Source organism: Accipiter gentilis, chromosome Z (genome assembly GCF_929443795.1).
Source record: "Accipiter gentilis chromosome Z, bAccGen1.1, whole genome shotgun sequence".
In the NCBI taxonomy this organism is placed as follows: domain Eukaryota; kingdom Metazoa; phylum Chordata; class Aves; order Accipitriformes; family Accipitridae; genus Astur; species Astur gentilis.
The window spans coordinates 22,015,249-22,033,081 of record NC_064919.1 but is presented as its reverse complement, the minus strand read 5'-3'; positions in this window follow the sequence as shown (position 1 = coordinate 22,033,081).

Here is a 17,833-nt window from a genome sequence, read left to right as displayed (position 1 = left end):
CAAAGAGGAATGAACCGGTATTTTGGCAGTCTTTTTAAGAAGCACAACAAATACAAAATACGAGAACAAAAAAACGCTGAGAATAATACCTATCAGTTGTCCATAAGAGCTGGTAAAAAAGGGCATTTGATTTACGAGGCAGGAATACCCAGAGCATTGATAGAGAATGCAAACAAGGAAAATAGGTGGAATTCCTTTCTGGAACCAGTGACTAGTGATTTAGCTTTACACATCTTTGTTTTACACGTGAGTGAATGGCTGCATGGCACTTAGTTGCTGGCTGGGGTTAAACCACAAGACATGTCAGGAAAAGCTGAGCGAAAGACCTGTGCTAATAGACACTGCGCTGTGAAATCAAGTGATCTAACACCTGAATACCTATGCAGACCTGCCAGACTGTATAGCATTAAATTACATCTGGGCAAATGAATACCCAATTGACAGTGCTGTACACAAAAAATGGCCTGGAAACAAACATCTTGCAAATGACATACAAGATTTGCACTGAGACAGACAGAGACTAAAAGAAACAGGACCTAAACCTGTTTGTATCCTGAATAGTGAGCACAAAACTATATCATATAAATAGGTTGAGGCAGGATGGCTGAAAAACCATAAGACTTCAGTAATGATACCCCTTTCTTCATGATACTCTATGCTAATAGCTTGGTTTCTGTTCCCAGACTAGCTACTCTCCCTAATAATACTATAGGCAAACTTCCCTGTCAGCAATAGTGTCTCTACAGAGATACTAGTTCTTACTCATCTTTGTAAAAAGCTCTTATACCTTCTGATGAAAAATGGTGTATGTGCTAGGTATTACATCTGTGAATTGAGTTACTGTGAATAAACGCACTCATTGGCCAGGAGAGTTGATTATTAACCATCGGACCACTTCTGCTTGCCTGCTTTGTGGTGTGGTATGTACAACATACTCTTGAATGTGTGTGCCTGTGAATATATGCATGAGAGAGAGGGACAGAAAGAGAAAGGCAGAATGACTATGCACATAATAGGTCTTAGTGAAAACAAGAGCTAAATCAATCTGGGTTGCCAAGAGACCTAATATTCTATTATGATGAAAATAATGCCAAAGGAAACAAAGAGGTCAAGCAGCAGCAGCAAAAAATTCATCATCAGTCAGGTTATGAAGATCAAAAATAAACTCTTAAGAATATTGTTTCACAGTGTAAAGGACAGGGTCCAGCCTGAGAGGAAGCCAGGAGACCTTTGAAAGATATTGCCATATTTGCAATGTGTTACAATCACTAAAATAAAAAAAAAAAAAAAAAAAAAAAGAATGATGATTGAATACTAGATGGCAACATGCTGGATCTTCTATTGATAACAGATTTTTTTTTCTTAAAAACTGGACTGATAATTGTTTTACTTTGTGGCATTATTAAGAAGTTCTCCACCATCAAAGAAAGATTAACAATGTGAGAACCCAGAGGGATTAGAGAATCAAGAAAAACTATAACTGTTTAGACCAAAGATTTGGCAAAACATAATAGCGCCCTGAGGTGTTGGAGCATAAAATGCCAAAAGTATTTGTAGCTTGAGAATTGTGACAGGCTTAAGATTTGGAATTGCAGAATTGTTAGTGTTGGCAGCTTCGTTAGAGGGCAGCTGACTCACAATGATCTTAATTTTGTTCTCAAAGTGGGATGTGAACAGTTCACAAAGTTCTGTTGATGTAGGAAGAGCCAGATTAGTCAGCTTCCCTGCAATAAATGTTATAAGAGTAGGGCAGTCTGCCCATTCAGCAATTAAGTTGGAATAATAAGCAGATCTGGCTTGTTTCAAAACATCTCTGTACACATTTATATGGTCCAAACTTGTAAGTGTACATGCAGTCAAGAAGTCCTCAAACAGCATTTAACTTGCAGCCCAGAACATGCACTTTTGAGCACATCTGCCAAAAAGAAGTCTACAGAAGTGGTATGCCCTTTAGGACATTATGAGGGTGGTTCAGCTATTATATATTTAGGAGAAAATCTGGAACTTCCTGAAGCAATCAATGGTATAACAGGAAGCTGCTTTTGTCTGGCAGACAGTTATGTATTGTTAAAAATGAATAGAAAGGTAAGGTATCACAAACCTTATTTAAGTTTTACTCAGACTTTATTACATTAAGATTTTTTTTTAATTTGGCTAAGAATAACTGGTAGGAACAAGTAAAAAGTGATAGTGGCAATAGTTAGCACCTCCTTCACAATTTTTACCTACAAAGCCTCTTATCAATATCGATAAATAGCAGATGGTTTCCTGCAGATGAAGAAACCAAGTCAGTGAAAAAAATAGGTCTTGATTCTACATGGAGTAAGTATAGGTTTAGACTTCATGCATAAAAATACATTATTTTAAATCAGTGGAACAAATGTCATGTGAACAGCTAAACATACATGCAGTATTTGGGTTTTTTTGTTATTTGCCCCAGGACACAAACATAATTGTTACAAAACAGAATTAGGACACTGAAATTTCCCATTCCCACTGCCTCTGCCTTTTACAGCCAACCGCAAATAGAGATTGCACTGTCACATTTCATTCCCAGCAGCTGAAGAACAGATGACTTTATAAAGCACTGTCCGTACCTCTGGCACTTCTGAGGTGACAACCTATGTCAGAACAGCTTTATTTATATTGTTTTCCTTCAAGTGGGCTGTGTCAAAACTTGCTTAACTGATGTTAGCAGAGTGTTAAATTTAAAGATAGAAGGGATGCAAATTACGAAGTAATGTCTTACAGACATACTGTAAGAGTATCTAAAAAGAGCTCGATAATAAGGTGGTGGTGGGGTAGCAAAAAAGTTAACCTGCCCTACAGAAGACATGGAGAGAAGGTTCCTGCATGATACAGGAAGCAGGCTAGTGCCCAGACAAGAAACATGAGCATGAAAAAAAGAGCAATGCCTTAAAATGACACCATTGCTGATAGTGTAGGACTGAGGCAGACTGACAACACAGGAAAATGGATTACTTTATTCTATGGGTGCATCTTCTATGACATGTCTGTCCCAAACAGCTCATGATCTCAACTCATCTTTCAGGAAGTCCCACAGGGACAGACGATTTGATTTAGACTACAGAAAGCCTTGGAGGCATGTTCTGTAGAGGAATTCTGTGCTGTCAGAGGATACTGTACAACCTGTAACTTTAACTTTTGCAGTGATTTCAATTCCATACTTCAGCCATAGCCCTATTTCTATTATGGTATTGAAATAACCAGAAAGCTTAAACCTGGAAAACAAATTCAAACAGCAATCCATACACCACCATAAGACATTGCAAAAATTGTTCCAATGCAGTAACAGTGCCTCTCTATCACAAGGGACACAAGTCTGGGAGGCAAGATCCAAGAGTCCTAGATATTCTTCAGCTACCCCTGCTTGTACTAAGCCTGTGGTGTGTACATGCAATAATAATTCATAATGAACTAGTGACATCCATCAGGAGAGGATGGAGCACAAAGACCACAGCTTCATCTAAAAGCCTGAGAAAACCTGTGCATTGGTCTTATCCAATTGCAACTGGCAGTAGACACACTACTGCAGCATTCAGACTGTTTATTTTATGAATTTCAGAGTGGAAAGTCATTCAGTGGAAAGTGGTCCAGAAGCAAATCGATTTCCTTTGCCTGTGCCCCTAAGTTTGATGAATAGAGCCTTTGGTAAAGCTACCGAAACTCTTATTCGTGGCAGCTAGTTCATGGAGTCCAATGTTGTTCTTGGAGCTAACTCTGAGAATGGGACATTCAAGATTTGGGGGTTTAACTACATATTGCAAAATCTTTCCTAAATTGCCTCCACATTAATATAGGTTTTGCCTTGTTTCTCTTACGCTTTTTCCATACTAATTGCTAGCAGAGAGTTCTTCAGTTACTTCTGCATTATGACGAAGGGGATAACATGTTGCTGTTTGTTCTATTTTAGGAAACTGAACAATTCGCTTCACCCTCAATGGCTTCAGTGTTTATTTTTGTAAGATTAAAGACAGAGTGCATATGGCAATAATTCTGGTATTTCTTCTTGTGGATGAATCATACAGAACAGTCGGACACATTGGGAAATCATATTACTGTGTATTTTATTATCAGAAAGGGTCGTAAGCAGTAAGTGATAGAAGTTCAAACTCTCAGTAAAAACAGGAGGTTAATAGAAACATGGAACATTTGAAGTTGGAAGAGACAGATGGAGGTCATCTGGTCCAACCCCCTGCTCAAGCAGGGACACCTACATGCGGTGGCCCAGGACTGTGGCCAGACAGCTGTTGAATATCCCCAAGGACAGAGACTCTATCACCTCCCTGGGCAACCTGTGCCAGCCGTCCTCACAGTGAAAGAGTGTTTTCTGATGTTCAGAGGGAACCTCCTGTGTTTCAGTCTGTGCCCACTGCCTCTGGTCCTGTCACTGGGCACCACTGACGAGAGCCTGGCTCCATCCCTTTGGCACTCTCTCTGCAGGTATGTATACGCATTGGTGAGATCCCCCTGAGCCTTCTCTTCTCCAGGCTGAACAGTCTCAGCTCTTCCAGCCTTTCGTCATAGGAGACATGCTCCAGTCCCTTCACCATCTTTGTGGCCCTTCGCTGGACTCTCTCTAGCATGTCCGTGTCTGCCTTGTACTGGGGAGTCCTGAACTGGGGTCCAATCATCCACTCCAGCATTAAAACCGCATTAAATAAAAACTTTTAAAATCAAAATTATGGCAAATAGTAGCTGGTTTTCCTGATTTGGTATGTTAATTAATAATAGAAATTAATAATGTAACTTTCACTGATGCTACAGGGAAGAGTTCTGAGGAAAAATGCAGACCAACAAGAAAGCTGTTAGCAAGAACTGCACGTGTGTGAGCACAGCTGCATGCTTTAGCTCAACTACCTGAATGTTTTGATCAAAAGAACCCAACAGCATCATTTACCACCTAGATAACTCTTAACCTTTTTGTCTCAGTCCTCAGTTGTGTGAGGAAGAGGAATCCATTCCTATTCCTTTCAAAAAGCCCACTGCAGTCAGTCCTGTTCTGTAGGCCTAGTAAGATACCAGAAGTGGTACAAAAGCAGACAAGAGGAAGCTGGCAACAGTACGGGAGGGCAAAATGGGCAAGTCATCACCAGAATCTACAAGAAATCCTGAGAGGGACTGTGTTGTTGAATTAGTCAATTGTCTTTGCAATGCGTTGGAAAGAAAAATACAAAAGCATTTACATATCTGATGAGTGGAAAGAGAATAGGTACAGAAAGGTTCAATAGACTATGAGATCCTAGAATTGAGTCTGTCCTAGATAGCTACCTGTTGTATTTTACAGTACATCTACATGCTGTTTAATCTTACATAACAGCAGGCATCTCTCACTATCCCACTTTTCTACTCTCTGTCTTTCCTTCACCAGTGTAAAACTGGATGTATTAATTATGAGGCTTTAGAATGAGCTGTTCTGGTTCACTGATCCACCAGACAAATATTCTAAAAAAAAGAAGGGTACATTCTCTATCAGATCAGCAGGTTTGTCTGACTCACTGCATAGCTGTATGATTATTTCATATGACATAAATGACTGGGTAGAGCTTGCCACTTGCGATGCACAGGAAGAGAGAAGAAAGTATGGGAACATCTCTTTTTGGCAACAGCCGACAATTAAGGCAGATTAGGTACAACACAAAAGAGCATCCTCACAGTGCAATAAATAAAGTTTCTGAATCTGGCTTGTCCTGTTGAACCCATAAGGACTCCCATCAGTCTGGGGTTTTTTTATACCACTTCACAGACCCTGCCTCACCACAGTCAGACTTCTTGCTGATAGTAGCATCTCATGAACTATGTGCTAGGCCCTGTACCATCTCTGGTTCTTACACACATATCAGTTCCCCTCTTCAATGACTGGGGAAAAGGCCTTGAAGACAAGCAGATTAAGGAGTGTAGACTACGAAACAACAAAAAATGACATGTGGCTCCAGTTACAGAGAAAGAGGGTAATCTTCTCATCAGTGTTATTCATTGCCTAATCCTCAATAACATAAAGTAACATGCAGGGGCCTAATGTAAAATGAGGGGCTAGTATTATCATTACTGAGTGAGTACTCAGACTTGTTACCTTTTTCCTCTCCAATTCTATTTACTGCAGAGGTCTTCTATTTAAAAGTTTTCTGAGTAATTATGAGTAACACAAAAGACCTTGGTCCAATGCCCTTTCCCCCTTGTCCTGAAATTCAATAGGAAATGCTTCTTTGATGACCTTTGGATGTAATGCTGTAATGACAGCCTCATCGCTGCAGATACGTTGAAGTTACATGCTGGGCTGATGAAACCACAAAAAGTTTTGGCAATTCTTGTCTTGCTGAATAAACATGGTTCTTGGCCCCTAGACATTACATTCAGGAAGGGAAAAAGGGGTCAGTAAAAGCAGTTGAACTACAAAACCAGCTCTCTATCTACAATTCTCATTTCTCGGGCTACTGTTCTGCCATGCTGAGAGAAGAGCAAGATAGTTCTGTTCTTAGTTTTTAGGTGTCTCTTGACTAGCAACTTCTGACACATCTATTTCAGTCCTTCTTCAGAAAAAAATCCTTTGGTCTCCAAAGAGTATTCCAGTCTAATCAAAGTGATTTCTCCCTATTTCTCTACATTTTTCTCAAAGTCCAATATTGATACTCCTATTGGTTTCCTATGTGGTTAAACCAAGGCAGGAAAGTGGAATTAAACAAAAATTAAAATACTGGAAATATGAAATCCATAACTACATTCACAAAAAAGTTTATGCCTACATGATTCATACCAAGAATCCTTGAAAATATAAAGCTCATTCACCCTTGAAACTTTCTCAACCTGTTTCTTCCTAAAACAAAGTACCTCAGCTTTATCCTGTCAACTAGAATTTGACTAAAGACTGCATTTTATGTCATCCTTTCTGATCCTTACTCCTTTCAGAGTCAATAGTAGGAGCCACTAGGGCTATGTGTTGTCACTGGGAAACTTTAATAACACTTTTCTTTTGCCTTCAAGTGAAAAAGGAAACAGAAGGCAGGACTAAAAATATGTATTTCTGAGTGTAATTTGGCCTTGTTCTTATTACTTTCTTCAGTCTATCTTCTTTTTGCACTGTTGGGATTTCTTTGGGGAAAAAAGGCATACAGAATAAACATGAACTGCTTGTCTTTTCACTGATTCTTCTCCTCATAATTAGACCCTTATTTCCATGATAAACTAGAGTAAGTTTGTTCTCCGAGTCCTGTTGAATTTACCACACTAATCATGAGATGGGGCTAAAAGTGATGTGTAGTCTCTAAGTACACAAGATCTGATGTAGTTGAACATAGTCTTTCTTGGTGTTGTGGTGATAGTAGTCTCAACTAGGTCACCATGCAGCTCTTGACATCAGACTGTTACTCCTCATTTAGGGACCCCTGAAGTCAATAGCAGCTTTGATGACACCTGAAGTCAGGACATGCGTGCGCCACTTCTGTTAGCCCACTCACTCTACTCCCACATGTATTTTCTGGCTACTTTTTTAGACAATTTCCTTCAGAGTTTCTTGCAGTACTTTCCAGGCTGGTACATAAAATTCTGAGGCTGTTTTGAAAGCCAAATCCTCAAAATACCAAACTCTCTTTTCAACTGCCAATGTTTTTATGAGAGAAATGGAACTGCCACTGCAGCTTCTAAGCTTTTATAAGTAGTTGGGTCTGAGTCAGAAATGGCTGTGACAGTGTGTGAAGCCTTTTTCCTGCTCCTCAGTCACAAAATCCTCTTACATGAATTGTACTCATTTCTCCTGCTCCAGGACTGGCAGCTGCCAACAACTAGGGTCTGCTACCCTTTAAATTTTATAGAGATAATGTTCCTAATAAAACAGCAAACAGGTCATGCTCTATAGCTACGTATAATCATATATGATCATTTCTCAGTTCCCTGAGAAAAGAGTTGTAGCCACATATTTTGGAAAGACACTGGAGTATGTAAGAGACCTCTTCTTCCCACCCTGATCCAGTTCTGAAAAACACTTCCTTGGGAAGCCCAGGGTTCTGTTAAAAAACAATTCTATTATTCTGAAATGTGATGCCTTCCAAACACATCTGTTATTCAGAAAAAAAAAAACCCCAGATAATTTGCAACTGGTTAGGGGAATCAAGCAAGTAATTTAACTAATTTCAACTACTTATTCATAATCCTGAGTATGTGCTCAGTCTTATAGCCATTACCTGCATAATATTACTGACAGAACATGGTATTACTGACAGCAGCTGGGATTACTCATGCCAGAAGCTTGCTTTCCCCCCAGCCCCGCCCCCAAGGCATCACTTGTAGCTTCTGTAGCTTTGAATGCCTGGGAAGATCCTTTGAAAACATACTTTCTGTTAAATTTACTTGTTTTGCTGACATTACTGCTAGGTAGATAAGAAAGGCAAAATTCACCGTTTGCTTTATCATGTCGTTACGCAATGGGGAGAGAAAAAATTTCCAGGCAAGATAAATGTTACATTAGGCATTTGTAGATACTGATGCTACCTGGTTATCCAATTTCAGACAGGATGCCACGGCTTCACAGAGTGACACAGAGGTCTGTATACTGCTGGAAACAGTATCTCAGACAGGTAGTCAAAGCATCATCTCACAGCACAATTTTGACCTTGCTGTGATTCAGGATGAGCTAGCTGCACTTGATTTCTTGTCAGCATGCTGATGTCTTAATAGCAGAGATAATAGCATCCACTGGAAGATAGAGACACAGTTGTCATTGTACTGCTGGAAGCTGCTCCAGTGAGGACTCATCACTTACTCTCCCAAGAGTAACTTTTGAAAAATACAGATGGTACCTGCAACTGAGCCACTGATCTCTGTGTAGCAATGATGTAGTGATATAAGTCACTGTGCAGGCAGATGAGCTAAAACTTTTTGTAAATCTCTGAAAAAGTCAGTGGGAAGGGAAGAGAAGCAAAGGAAAGGAAAGGAAACCTGAAGCCTTAACTTCATGTTTATCCCAGCTTGCCACAGTATGAACTTGTGCCTGTCTTCCTTCTTAGCTGTCTCTCATAGATGATCTGCTCCTGTCCCAGCTTTCACAGAGGAGTTCTTTCTAATGAATCAATCTGAAAGCCGTCGTCATCTTATTTTCCTCTAAAAATCAGGATTGGGACACCTGACAATTTTGCTTATTCAGGTCATGGCTGAAATACGACTTGTGATAATATCTGTAGTCATGCAGACCTATTCTAGGTCTGAAGGAAGAAGTGTGAATCACACCTTTATCTATGAATCAGTAAGACATTCAGACACAACTATGGATAAGCTTCGTATAATCAGATCATAGCTGTGAAATGTCTCCTACCGCTCATACCTTCTGGCAGAAAAGACGACGTGGATACTCTTAGTCTCAATACAAAAACACCCTTAGCCAAGTTGATCTTTACATGCTGCCAAATGCACAAATCCTACACTACCAAGTGTAAAAATCCTACTCAGACAGAAAATGGAATTAATGGGGAAGCATCACAGACAGAAGACAGAGAGGAGAGAAGGTCAGCCAAAAAGGACACCCCTGCTGGAAGGCTTCCCCAACTTGCTGTTCATGTGCTCTTGAGTATCCTGCTTTGACAGAGGCAAACAACACTTTGTAATAACTGAGTTTACACTGGTGCTAAAGAGGCAGAAAAAGAGATCCCAGTTCTACTTTACATTTCAAACACTCATTTTGGTTTTCTAAATGGTTTGAATCTAATTTCCTAATGACATTATAATTTATGAACCATGTCATTAAAAGACAACACTTCAGCTGTGGATGACATGGTTTATCCCCTAGGGGAACATTTGCTGCATTGGGCATAATATACATAGCCAATGTGTTTATGAAATGAGTACCAATTTTGTCTTCATGTTCAAGAAGATTTACTGGCTCAAATTTACAGATTGGTGTCCTAAGTGTGAAAACAGTAGTTTGCACATCACATGATATATCAGTCTGCTTTTATAGCAATGTATGAACACAACAGTTGTGAATAAACTCCAGATTTACAACACTACTGAGGTCTTCTACAAAGGCATACATATAAAGATGTCACTTCCCTGGCTATGCTGTCCAAAGTTAGAGAATTTTGACACAGAACATTGCTAAAACTAAGCAAGTGCTGGCTTTTCTGTCAACTGGGGGAGAGACAGGGCATAGCCCCAAAAAGGAAAAAGCTTTCCTGGAACTGAATTTTAAGTATTCACTGTAATCCCTTGCCTTCAGCAGCAGCCACAACTGGCAATCTTAGGGGTGACTTTTTTCTCACTTGTCAGGTTGATGGAAGGAAAGATGTGAAGGAAGAGAACTGTAAAAAGTGAGTTCCCTAGAAGCTTGCAGTGCCAATGAAATCATAAGAATGCTAATGTTTAAAGAAGCCTGAACATTTTGGAACAGAGCAGTACATGGACTTTATCAATCTGATGTTTTAATGAGGAGAAAATGCCACCAGTAGTTTGCCAAGCCAAAATTTCTCCAAGAATACCACTGACATATCCCTAGATACAATCAGAGAAACATTGCTCTGTTTCTACTTTGCCGCTGCTTCTGGTAGAAACCAGGGCCATATTTTAAGATATGTAAAAACTGACATAAAAATAAATCAGCTTCCAGGTAGCATTTGTGGGATTTGATTTAAATCCATCAAAGTCCATTTTGAACAGAAAAACAATAATCAATGTAAGGCTTTTGGGGCTCTAATGAGGATTATATAGAATTTAATGGATTAAATAATATAAATGGGATTCTGTAATCTGTTTCACCATCCAAATCATTACTTTGTCAACTAAAACTGTGAGATGTGCCATACAAAACATTATGTAATTAAGGTATGCTTCCAGACATAGAGAAAACATGGCATCCAGCAAAGTATAAGCAATCTAAAGACTGAAGAAATAACAAAAGTTTCAATGGTGTTACAATTACACTAAGCATTTCAGCATATCAAACACAATGTGAAGTCATATTTCTGAAAGCATTTCCCAGTAAAATGATATTAACACATCTGATCCTTGAGCTATTTCCTTTGCTTGCAGTCACAAATTTGATACCTTTTCATAGAATCATGGAATGGTTTGGGTTGGAAGGGACCTTTAAAAGTCATCAAGTCCAATGCCCTGCCATGAGCAGGGACATCTTCAACTAGATCAGGTTGCTTAGAGGCCTGCTCTGTTTTTTCAGACCAGTTTAAATTTCCCAGACCATTTCCACTTCTTCTGACATGTTACAGTGCTTCATATCAATGGGTGATAAAACCAAAAAGCAGTAAAACATTTAATAACAACGTACTAAGAACAAATACTTACAGTTAAGGCTTAGCAGTCTTGCTTCACAGGAAATACAGAGAACACAAATGGCAAGTGGAAAACATGTAATCAGCATCAGTTTCTGATGAATTAAATATTGAGAAGTGACAGCAGTATGAGCAAATTGTCATTCCAGACAATTGCATTTCCATGCATTATGTATATTCTATGTATTTTGTAAGAAGTTCTTTTAAAATGCTTTGTGTAGTCTTCAGGGCTTAGGAGGTTGCTGACACTTTAAAAAAATCTTTAAAACACTACTCTTTTCCACTAGTTTAACTCTGTGAAATAAAAAAACAATACTGAAAAGTTCCCCAATGGCTGAAAGCTCCTTTCCCAAAAGTGAACAAGGTGTTTAAAATCCCCAGCTTTTCATGTCAGGCCTCTTGGCTCCTCTTTTGATAATGGGAGTTCAGTGCTGAGATTCTTCAGGCACCTCTGAACATCTGACTTGTAAATATAAAGTTGTATTGGGTCTGCCTAAGATGGAGCTAATTTTCCATCTAACAGCTCTCATAGTGCTGTGCACTGTATTAGTAGCTAGGAAGGTGTTGATAACACACCAGGGTTTTGGCTACTGCTGAGCAGTGCTTGCACAGCAACAAGGGTCTCTCTCCAACATCGCCCCCTCACCCCCAGAGGCCAGTGGTCTGGGGGCGGGCAAGAGTTTGGGAGGGTACATAGCCAGGACAGCTGACCCAAACTGACCAAGGGATATTCCACACCATATGACATCTGCTCAGCAATAAAGCTAAGAGAAAGGAGGAGGATGGGGGGGGGGGGGGGCATTCATTATTACGACATTTGTCTTCTGGAGCAACTGGTAGGTGCACTGAAGCCCTGCTCCCCGGGAAGTGGCCGGACATTGCCTGCTGATGGGAAGTAGAGAATAAATCTTCTGTTTTCCTTTGCTTCTGCACGCGGTCTTTGCTTTTGCTTTATTAAACTGCCTTTTTCTTGACCCATGAGTTTTTTCTCCTTCTCATTTTCTGGAGGGGAGTGATAGAGGAGCTTGGTGGACACCTGGCATCTGGCCAAGGCCAACCCACCACAAAAGGGTCCCACTGCCATCAGTGAAGCTCTCCAAAACTGAGAATCAGAATTATTTCCAAATTACCTAGAATTCCTTTCTCAAAAATAACACATTCACATTACCACTCATTACCAGCACTACAATAAACCCTTTGGTGAAATACAAGGGTGGCTGCTGTAATAAGTTACTGGACACAAAATGTAGAATTTTCAAAGCACTCTAGAGTAGGATTTCTATAAAATAGATCACTTAGAATAGGGAGAATCAACTTAGAAGAGATAACAGAGAAGAAAAGAAGACTAGCTTCAATGGCATTCATTTGAATATTGCAAAACCCATGCAAACACCACTAAAATGTCAATACGTGCAAAGTTATTGTACCATGCTAGTCAGGATACTGCTTTTTTTCAAGTGCAAGAAACCATCACACTTTCCTAGATACTGTGACACAGAAATTCTTAACGAGGACCACTGTACAGAAGTTTACATATGACTGACAGTAACACTGTTCAAACAAAAGATGCTAAGGAAAAACACCAACTATATATACTTGCCTACAGCTGAGCACTTACTGCTTATCTTGTAAGCAGCACTAGCAGCCTTTCCTAGATCCTTATGTAATCCTGACAGAGTTCCTTTAGCTACTGCATACACTTAATGTACAAAAATTTATACAAAATTATTTTATATAGAGAAAGGATCATGGTATGTATTTCTCAGAAATTTGATCTCTGATTGGCAACATCTCCAGGAAGAATATTACAGCTCTAATAAAATATTTTCTTTACTTCACTGTATATTTTCATAATGACCCCGAAACATGCAACAAATAGGGTGTATCTAAGTCAAGTGTATGCAGGCAACTGCATATGTGTAAGTATGAAATGTCTTTCAAAGTTAAAAAAAAATATGCATGTGAAGAACTGACCCCAAATCTTTGTGGGCAGCTTGAGATATCTTTCTTACATAGTGTATTCTGTAAGATAGTAAATTAATTCATCTTTTTAGTAACACTGCATCTTACTGATTAGAAACCTACTAGATTGATGGGGTCCTTCATCAGACAGTACTTTTAGCAGGGTAATAACAATGCTGAACTTCAGGGACACTGAAATTACACATATCTGTTTCCTCTGTATCTTCTAAGCCATATTTCCTGCACTAATGAAGCTAACTTTGTACTTCTGTCAGCGTAGCAGGCTGCAGAGTGAGTTTGAAGAGAGAAATACAATTTATCTTTCGCTCATCTTGAAACAAACCACCAACATATTTTTGTCCATTTAAAACTATCCTTGAAGGAGCCTTCTCACTGGTTCTAGATACTCTGGTCTTTTCTAAAATTACCACTTTTCATATAAAAGCTCTCTAAACATCTGACCGGTACCTTCATGAATCGTAAAGGAAAAACTCTTGTACTTGTCATTGTCATTTTCTTCTTGAACAGTTGCAAGCCCCACTTTTCCTCTTGAATACTACAGTCCCCTCTGGTATTTGGAAGGTGGAGATCAATCTCAATCACATGCCTGCTCAATGCTGAGCATGTTAGTCATCTTCCAAGTGTTAACCTCTGAGCTGCTACGTACCTCCTAAAAAATTAATAAGCTTTCTCTGTTTCAGTCTTCCAGTTTCCTTCTTCCCCTACTTTCACCTTGCTCAAAAAAGCCCCAACAACTATATTAATAATAATTAAAACCTCACATGAAAAGATCAAAGCTGGATCAATTCTTCACAATAATCATACAACATGATGTTGCTCCACAGCTTTTTCAACTCACCAGTTGCATTTTTAAGGAAGGTATTCTCTCCTCTTTCCTCTTAAGAGCCTAGAGCCACAGGCTGTATATCCTGATTTGCACCTCTGGGCATTATCAAGCTAGAAGTATCGATTACTGGAACTTAAAGTTATTGACAAAGACATACTTTTCAAACACCTATGTACTTACCTTTAAGTGTGAGTAGTTCCATGGCAGAGAGACTGCAGCCATAGTTAAGGCATGTGCAAAAGTGTTTGGAGAACTAGTCTTTATTGTAAGTAATAATCAGAGAAAGCAAAACCCACATACTTTTAAAATGCTATGAAGTTTTAGCTTTTTTGCCTTGAAAACAAAGAAATCTGACTGCACGCTTCCTTACAGCTAGGCTTTACTGCTAGCTTTTTTCTTTTCCCCTAAAGAATCTTATGCAATTGCAGACATTAAGAAAAACAGAATTCAAATGAATGACTATGTGCTAAATGCTCACTGCAGTGAGATATGCAATTGCAGATAGCTCTGATATCCTGTAAACAAATGTGCTCAAAGCAAAAATGGTTCTGGCTCCAGCTGCACTATTTTGAAAACACGTTGCTGGTATCACCTAAATAAATGCTTTGGCCATTAGAGTGGAAAGGGTAACACTTCAAATTGCGTTTGGGTTCAAAATTTTAAAAGCTTAAAAACTATTCACCAAAGGAAGACACTTATCCGGAGCATAGGACACATTTATTTTGCATAAGTGCACCAGATGACATAAGTCTAAGCTATTTCAATGATTTAATAGAAGAGACAGTACATATGATACACTCTATCTTTCTGAAGTCACATAAAGGAAAAGACAAAAAAACCCACAAACAGAACTCCCCATAAACCTCTTTCTTCATTATTCATGAAGACCATATACAGAGACTTACAATTTGTGGACCTGAAGCTGGTTTTTTTTGACTGTGGTCTCTTAGAATTATATGCAATCACAATGGCCCTGATGTGTTACAGCTTTTAACCATTTTATAATTCAGACAATGTATAATATGAAGCAGTGTAATTTCTTAGTCTTTGTGGGATTAAAGTTTGGCTTTAAACATATGACTTTACGCTGCCAGTGATACACTAAAAACCCAAGAGAAGTAATACAATGGCATTGTGAAGCCTGGGAAAGATTACACACTTCCAGTGATTCGGGGTTGAGAATCAAAATCCCATTTCAAAGTGAGGAAATAAAAATAAAAGCTCAGTTACAGCAGGCTTACAGAACACTGTGCTTAGTCCAAGTTTTATTCTGGCAGCTGTCAAGCAGTTAACATTGATGAAAGTGCCTATAGAACCATAAAGCATTATTATTATGTATGTCATGCCCAGAATTCTTTTTACCTGTATAACATGATATACTAGAGCAATTTGGATATGAAATATTTCTATATCACTACGATAAATCATAGCTCACTAAAATGCCATAGTGCTGAAAGGAAGTGCTAGAATTACTGCCAATGCTAGTACTACTAGAAATCAAAATCTGTCAGATGCTATATGCTTAATATATCTCTCTTCTGTACCCATTTTAAATTGTAAAGAGCCCATCAGAAGCAATGAAACACCTCATTACAGATACTATTACTTAAATTGAAGACCGTCAAACAGTAGCAAATTATTCTTTTAAAGGCTTGATTACTTCAGAAGACAACAAGCACTACAATAACGCATGTCTGCTAGCTCTAAGATGCAAAATGTCCTGTGCACCATATTACAAACACAAGATAGTTTGATCATATTCTTTTAATGGGCTACATAATTTTTGTCACAATAGCTTCAGGTCCCTTGATCAATTTAAAAAAGAAAAAAAAAAGGCAAGAAATGACAAAATGTGCTTATCTGTAACTTCTACTCACACTTAAGGATAAAGGTAATATTTCAACTAAAAACTGCGCAGCCAGATGACGCCTGCTTTAATATTTGATCCATGTGGAAAGACTGAAGGAATTGGGGTTGTTTAGTCTACAGAAAAGAAAACTGAGGGGAGAAATGATAACAGTCTTCAAATCAGCTGCACCGAAGAGGTGAACAAATTGCTTATGGCTAGGGAGGATGGAACAGGAAAGAATGGTCTTCTGTAGCAGACCCTCTCCTGATTTTGCACTTTTTTTTTTAATAGAGAGAAACTGTGCCTGTACAAAACCACAGTGAATTCAGTGTCGTTCTCAGTTTGTCTGTGTAGAGAGTTTGTGGAGACTTCCAAAATCTTTAAGATAGTTATGAACAATTAAAGCAGACAAATGAACAGGTCATAACGGATTTTTACATACTATTCCCTAATTTTACTGTAAGGATTTCCTTCTTTTCACAGTAAGTACACAGCGTACTGTTTGTCTGGCTTTTGTGTACTTTCCATTTGATAGTCATGACATCAGATTCCTCCAAAAAGAACATGTACTTCTTTCAGTGTCAGGAAGAGATTTTCCATGTAAAATTGAGTTTTCATTGAACATATTAAGTTTCTGCCTCTTTTTGAGATTTCCTCTTTAAACATTGTTTTATCTGCTTCCAAAAATTATTTAGCAGCATCACCAATGTGCATAAACTTCCCAAGGTAATGTAAACCAGATTCTGTCTCATCTTGCTGTTTTTTAAATATCTTCAGTGCTATTAACCACTCATTTCATTCTTCCTGCCTCATACTGCCATCTTGTACATGGATGAAACATATTTACACTTCAATAAACAGGGAAGACATCCTTGCAAACACCAACATTTTTACTGAGAAAGAGTGAAAGGGAACTCTGGGGAGTACTGTGGATAGTATTATTCAGCATACCTACACTGAATAGGCCTTTCTATATTAAGGAGTATTAAATTAAGGAGCTTCCCAGCCATATCACCTTTTCTTGTCTTCCCAGGTCATTGCCTGGTCCTCTGCATGTCATGATTTGAACCAGTGTACTATTCTGACTGAAGTGCTCTAAGAAAATACAGTCTCATTAGCCTATATTCGTCTTCTTTCAGATTCAAAACTTAGAATTAGTTATGGCTCCACCTTTTCCCACATTTCTGTCAACATTCGTCTTATGACTTGCATGCATCTGGAGCATCAAAAAATGCTCTGTCCCACATAGGTCTCTTCCCACTCACTCCATACCTAAAAATACTACCCGCAGAGTGCTGAGGAATTTTAACATGCCCTCATATATGTTCCAGGAGGAACCTTTTTCCATTTTCATCATATCCCTCTGAACATCCCACAGTCTGTAACATACTTTGTTTAGTGTAAGCATAATGAATACAACTTCAGAGCAGGCAAATACTGAATAGGTAGCTGTAATAAAGGTAGACGGTAGTGATAAAGAGAGATGGAAATGGCAAGTTTTCTCCTTCTAGATTTTGACTACTGACATTTATGTGATTAGGTATATATGTGGGCTGCAAAAGGTTTCTGTGAGTATTTAGTTAAAATCCCTAACTATTTTCTAATATATTTGTAAAATAATACAGTCCTTTTAAATTTTATAACCAACTGCAGCAACAAATCAGTGTATCTTTGGATTTTGTTAGGATTCTGTAGTAAATCTTAACTCCAGAGCTAGTCAAACACCATTATTATGTGGTGACGCAATGCAAGGAAGGCAGCTGAATCATAATTTTAAATTCTTAGTACCTTATCAAACAGGCAGAGAAAATAAACACATACTCAGTTTACTCTGAGTAAACTCTCATACTCACATACTCGCTGACAGTGCAGTGACACATGAAA